This window comes from Dermacentor silvarum, chromosome 3 (assembly GCF_013339745.2).
Source record: "Dermacentor silvarum isolate Dsil-2018 chromosome 3, BIME_Dsil_1.4, whole genome shotgun sequence".
Taxonomy (NCBI): Eukaryota; Metazoa; Arthropoda; class Arachnida; order Ixodida; family Ixodidae; genus Dermacentor; species Dermacentor silvarum.
In genome coordinates this window covers 39,253,491-39,259,582 of record NC_051156.1, presented here as the reverse complement: position 1 = coordinate 39,259,582, position 6,092 = coordinate 39,253,491, and the positions used below count along the sequence as shown (strand labels likewise).

The following is a 6,092-nucleotide window of genomic DNA, read 5'->3' as shown; positions in this document are numbered from 1 at the left end:
CTTGAAATGTGGGTAAGCTTGCCGTAAACAGGGCTTGCTACCCCTTCTTATAATCACACCCAGTAATATCCATTGAACTAGATGACCATATTGTCATGCCTACTGAAAATATGATCCTCAAATTATGGCTTGAGCAGTGTCATAACCAGAAGGGGGGGGGGAGGCACAGTGGGCGCGTGCCTAGGACGTGTCACAAGCGGTGTTTGTGACACATCTGAATTCGTCATACAGCTTTGCACTCTTTGCTTTTCGGCAGGTTACATAAAAACTACATGCTTCACTGTTCAGTTAAATAACTGCAGATTTGAGCACTTCATATCGTAATCAACTTCAAGTGCAGCATAAGCAGAGCCTACAGAATTCGGTCTCATAAGTTTGACGGGTTTCTTTAAAGGTGGTTCACCTCCTTTTCATGTCATGTCGTGTCATTCTTCTAGCACCACATTTGCATTATTGTTGGCCACTTGTGTATGCCGAGTGTAGTCTTTATACATTTAACTCCACTAGCTATGTTCCCTTTACTTTGGCGGCTGATTTCTTTTGTTTTAGATAAGCCAAAGAGCCTAAATTCGCTTCAGGAATTATATTTATTCGTAACGTTAGAAATGAGATGCAGACAATACCACCATTACTCACTCCCCTAGAGGAGGGGATGCGTTTACGAAGTGTGCCGACGATGACCAATATTTTATTTTTCCTGATTTTTGTAACACTGGTGCTGGACTGAGTCCTAACGGCCAGTTTTCTTTTTTCTTTCCTTAAGTCAAAGAATTTAAAAGTGGTATTGAAGTTGACTATTACAGTCATTTACATGTTTCACTTCTATTACAGTACAAATACTTAGCGCTAAGGCTTGTTAGTGCCATGACCTTTTTCCTTGATTGTTTTTAGATGGTTTCACAATATTTCCTGATGTTCATTTGCGCGCACATTGTTTTTCAGGCACCCGTTTTATAAAACTCAAGAAGGCAGCTGCAAGGAGAAAATGGTGTCAAGGAGCCAGCTCAGCACGACTCCACATGGTGCGGAGGAGCGTACTCCAAAGCATCAAAATGTGTTGCCATGCAATTTGGAAAATATTGTTTTACAAGCAAAAATTCCCACTTCCCTGATAAGATCATTAGAAGATGCATCTGCACGAAATGAACAAACTATCATGTGATGTCTTATGAGAAATAAAATTATCATTATGCAATAGACAACAAGAATACCGCAACAGTTGTGAAATGCGTCAGTGCGCTGTGGCAATAGCTGTCTACGAAATACAGTCCGTGAGAAAGCGCGATGGCACGATCCCGACAGCACCAGGAAATTACTTGCATGAGGATGCCAAGAGTGAAGTCGAGCTTTCTACCAAAAGACTACCAGCTTTGGATCCAACCGAATGGGAGCTATGATACGCCACAGTACTGCCTTCACTCCGAGCGGAGATAAGTGTTGGACAACCACGGCAAGATGCGCGTTTAGAAAAAAAAGGGGGTGCAGCCCATGCATGAATAACTATGTGAAATATTATAACCAAAACTTGACGGTGGGGCTTTACACGAAAATATACAGCACATTTATAAATATACTGTATACTCTCAGTCAGGAGCATTCATACGCTTCATAGGATGTTATCAAACGAGCTGCTGTCTAGAAAGTAATTTGCGCATGAAAAAAAACTTCCTGCGCAAATTACTTTATCAGTCTCATGCCTAGCAGCTCATCTGATAACCTACGGTATGTAAGTACACGAGTTGAGTGCTTGAAATGCGTTTTCTGGGCAGTAATGTGGTGCATCTTTCTCTTCAATCGTAGTGCCAATAAATACTTCGCGAGTTTCCGCATGTTTGTTGTTTGACTTTACATTGTGTACTTTCATTTTTTAAATGTTGCCAATTGAAAATAAAAAAATATTTCTCACTGCATTAGCGATGAAATGTTAAAGAAAATGTTTATGTATTATTGCAAGATGTGTTGTAAAGTTCATGAAAATCCGTGTAATCGGATTTTATGTGTATCTGTATGTTTTTCGAAATCTTACTCAGTTTGCCTTGTGACTGTTTGATCAATAAAAATTTTGACCTTTGAAGAAAGTTATGTTTAATTCGAGTGACTCGGCGACTAAACATCAAATCCAATTCACCAAGCATGAGTGCAGGAGCTCCTTATGAAGGAATCAAATATCCCCGACATGTAAGTGTTGTGAATCGCCTCTGATGTGACCATGGCACTGCATAGCGAGTGCTTTCACACAACTGGGAGGAGTACCAGCACTCTGTCTGAAGGAGTACAAACACTCTATTAGGAGGAGTACAAGCACTCTGTTTGGGGGAGTAGAATCACTCGGTTGGAGGGAGTACTAATACTCTTGTGGGGTGGAGTATTCGTACTCTGGAAGGAGTTCTAGCACTGTTGAGGAGGAGTACTAATACTCTGTCCGGGGGAGTTGCTGTACTCTCTCCGAGATGGAGGCGTTTTACTCCTGAAAAGGGAGTGAAATATGGGACAAGCAGATACTCTCTCAAAGAGAGTTCCCGGAACTCTCTTTGTTTTTAGAGTGTACACCTAAAATTGTTTTCCTTGATCATCAGTTTATTATGGGCCGTTAAATATGGGCAAAATGACCTATTTTTATTTTCAGAGAAATGGCTTCTAGCAAAAGCTGTAAACAAACGTGATCCAAGTGCTCAGGACATGTACTGTGTACGCACAATGGTTTCAGAAATATATATCTCATGCAGAAACGCACAAAGATGAGGATGAACTCGCAGAAAACTATGTTTTGGCGTATGTTTATCCGCAGGTTTAACAATGAGGCGGTCCTAGTAAAAATATGCCAAATATCACTTCTGAGAGCACACTGTATTGCTTTCAAATCGGTAAAGCTTTATTAGTGCTAAGCAAGAAAAAAAATTGTATAAGTGGTTTCCACTAGTATCAAAATGTGCATCGTGGTTCGTCTAATCCACATAGCTTTTTGGCGGCTAAAACAAATTGCGTGGACTTGAGCATTGCTGCACCAATAGAGGGACGTGGAATAGTGGAACTACTTCAAGGTTAATTCATTGCTGAGTGGCTACAGGCTGCTTCAGTCAAGACACTGCTGGATTGCATGTATTTACCTGCATCTTGCCGTCTGCCATCGGACTGCTTGGCATCATCACTAAGGTTGCCAACTCTCTAGTGGAAGCAGTCGGGACAGGGTGGTGGTGGAAGGCAGGAGCAGGAGCCGCCAAGTTCTACCTGCAACAACTTTGCACAAATGTTTCAAGTCATACCATGTCGTAATTTACAAAAATGCAGCAGTTGTCCATGTAACCTGGGTACTAAAACAAAAAAAGGTAAACAGTTAGCTCTTACAACACTAGAACCCCAACAATAACGAAGCCAAAGTTATGTTTATGAAAATGCCAGCAAAGACGAAAAAGAGTGTGCAACCCGAACCTGAGCTCATGCCACCAAGTGGTGTGCTAATCAACTGCAAGCCTGCCATCTTAAAATGTCATTGTATATTTTTTAACCTGCCTTAATCCAAGTTGAGCATCTCTTGACAAAAGTAAATCAAGCTAATTTATTTACTAATTTCTATGGCAATAAAGTGCAAGCTGCAAATGAAGCTGGCCAACTGGGTAGTGCTAACAAAGTGCTTCTCTAAATCTTATTCTTGTTTCTCTGCCTGTCTTGGATCTAGCATTAGACTACAGAAAAACTTTCACATTCTTGACCTTTCACCCTGCCAATTTTTATTACATAATGCATAATACTTCAGCAAGAGCAATAATGGTTCTTTTTAACGGTAAATAGTGATAGAACGTGAAATGTCACTGGAGCCAACACGCTGACAAGAGGACTTGTATTATGCTCCTTGTCGAAACATTGGCTCCAGCAATGCTCTTTGTTCTATGACTCTTCATCATTTGAAGTCTCTTGTGTTACTGTGTATGTACATATGTCCTTTCATTGTTGCGTTGATGAAATTGTAATAACAGAGAATTAGAAATCGTACCTGACAAGAAATTTTGGCTTGTTGGTAGATGAGGACAGAGTGACCGCGCAACATTCATACATGGACAAAGGAGGCTTATGAGTCCTGTCTCCTCCAGCCATGTCTCGCCCTTGAGTGATTACTCTGTCTCTATGTTAACGTATTACCATTTGCACAATACTAAAATGAATAAGGCGGGAACGAGGCCAAAAATTACAACAAATCGCATCATACTGCTAAGAAGATACGCCAAAGTGCCTGCTACGATTTCTCACCCAGAACGTGCTGGATAAGATGGCTACTTTCTGTGGCTGTTGCCGCTTCTTCAATACCTAAAATAAAATACATTTCAAAATTACAAAACATGCAGGACAACAGCAGTAGCGTAAGAGATCACACAACATTGTTTCTACAAGGTAAACTAATCTCTGATACATGACAGACAAAATTTTTAAAAATTAAATTAGTAGAATACACCACACCACATTAAATTTCATTCAACGCTGTCAGTGTTCCTTGGTACAGGAAAAAAAGTATCTCTGCATGGCAGCAGTAAAATAGTACACAGAATTCTACTTTTACAACAAAATATCCTACAGCGATTAAGCAAACTACAGCTGTATGTACTTGCTATGTATGTCATCATCATCATCAGCCTATTTTATATCCACTGCAGGACGAAGGCCTCTCCCTGCGATCTACAATTACCCCTGCCTTGCGCTAGCGTATTCCAACTTGCGCCTGCAAATTTCCAAACTTCATCATCCCATCTGGTTTTCTGCCGACCTCGACTGCGCTTCCCTTCTCTTGGTATCCATTCTGTAACCCTAATGGTCCACCGGTTATCCATCCTACGCATCACATGGCCTGCCCAGCTTCATTTCTTCCGCTTAATGTCAACTAGAATATCGGCTATCCCCGTTTGTTCTCTGATCCACACTGCTCTCTTCCTGTCTCTTAACGTTAGTCCTAAGATTTTTCGTTCCATCGCTCTCTGTGCGGTCCTTAACTTGATCTCGAGCTTCTTTGTTAAGCCCGTTTCACATGGTGCGATCTTGCAGTGCGTTTTTCGCACCAACAATTTCCGCAGATGCGAAATTCGCAATCCCGTTTCACATGGATCTACGGCAGCTGCGTTTTTCGCATACTCGTTAAGCATTCTGACTGGCAATAACGTATGAGCGAGCCGCCTCTTATTGGTCGTCTGTTTCCACCGCTACAGTGGCTACCAACGCATCTGCGTTTTTAGCAGAGAAGTTCAGCACGCCGAACATCGAAAAAACGCACGCACGAAGGGTCCGGCGGCCTATTTTCCGCAGCTGCGAATTCGCACGTGCGAATTCGCAGACAAAATCACATCATGTGAAACGGGCTTTAACCTCCAAGGTTCTGCCCCATATGTTTGCACCGGTGCTATGTATGTACTATAGCTGTATTGTTATACGTACAATAGCCAAGACAGGATTAACTTGTTTGGGTTCATATGCAGCTCACTGGGAGGTACAACTTTGCAATGAACTCATTTATGCTTGCCAAATATACAAATACCAATATACTCACATAAAAATACAAATGAAAGAACCATTTCTTTCATAAAACACAAGACACAAAATAGAAAATCCAGTAATAATAGTCTCCGCGCGCATTCCTAGGAAACGTCTGTAACTGCCAAGAGAAACGTCCTGCCAAGAGAAACGTCGCGCAAAATGTAGCCAAACCGGAAGGACCGAGTACGCGCCGTTTGAAAACTCGAACAAAAGCTGATACACTCACCTGAGACGTTAAGAGAAAAATGGCACTGTCACTCCCTGCTGGTAGGCTTTCGTATGCATCCGACAGTCTCTGTGCGTTACGATCTCTCACATAACGATGAAAGACGACGCAGTGCAGACCGCAACACTTCGGGTGCTAGCCACGGTCCGGCGAGCTATACTTGTTCGATGTCGGCCAAGACGAAATCGGCGACACGCTACTGCTGGCCGTTCTTGTCGTCGCAATCACGTAGCACGGAAAGAAGTTCCCATCGTAACTTGCCGTAATGTTCGGTTGCACTCGCCCCTAACGCAGCGCTTTCAGGGCCGTTCAACAACGACAGCGAGCACGCGCACATAGAATAAAGAAC

The 6,092-nt window shown here is 42.2% G+C and overlaps 1 long non-coding RNA gene across 1 annotated transcript in view; it reads right to left on the bottom strand.

The window, feature by feature from the left end:
• LOC125943755 (uncharacterized) overlaps positions 1-5,764 on the bottom strand; it is a 9,522-nt gene extending 3,758 nt beyond the window's left edge. The window contains exons 1-2 of the long non-coding RNA XR_007465877.1: positions 5,744-5,764; positions 3,108-3,228 (exon numbers count right to left, since the gene is read on the bottom strand). This is a non-coding gene — a long non-coding RNA (uncharacterized LOC125943755). The remainder of the gene's footprint in view (positions 1-3,107; positions 3,229-5,743) is intronic.
• Between the last annotated feature and the right edge of the window lie 328 nt (positions 5,765-6,092).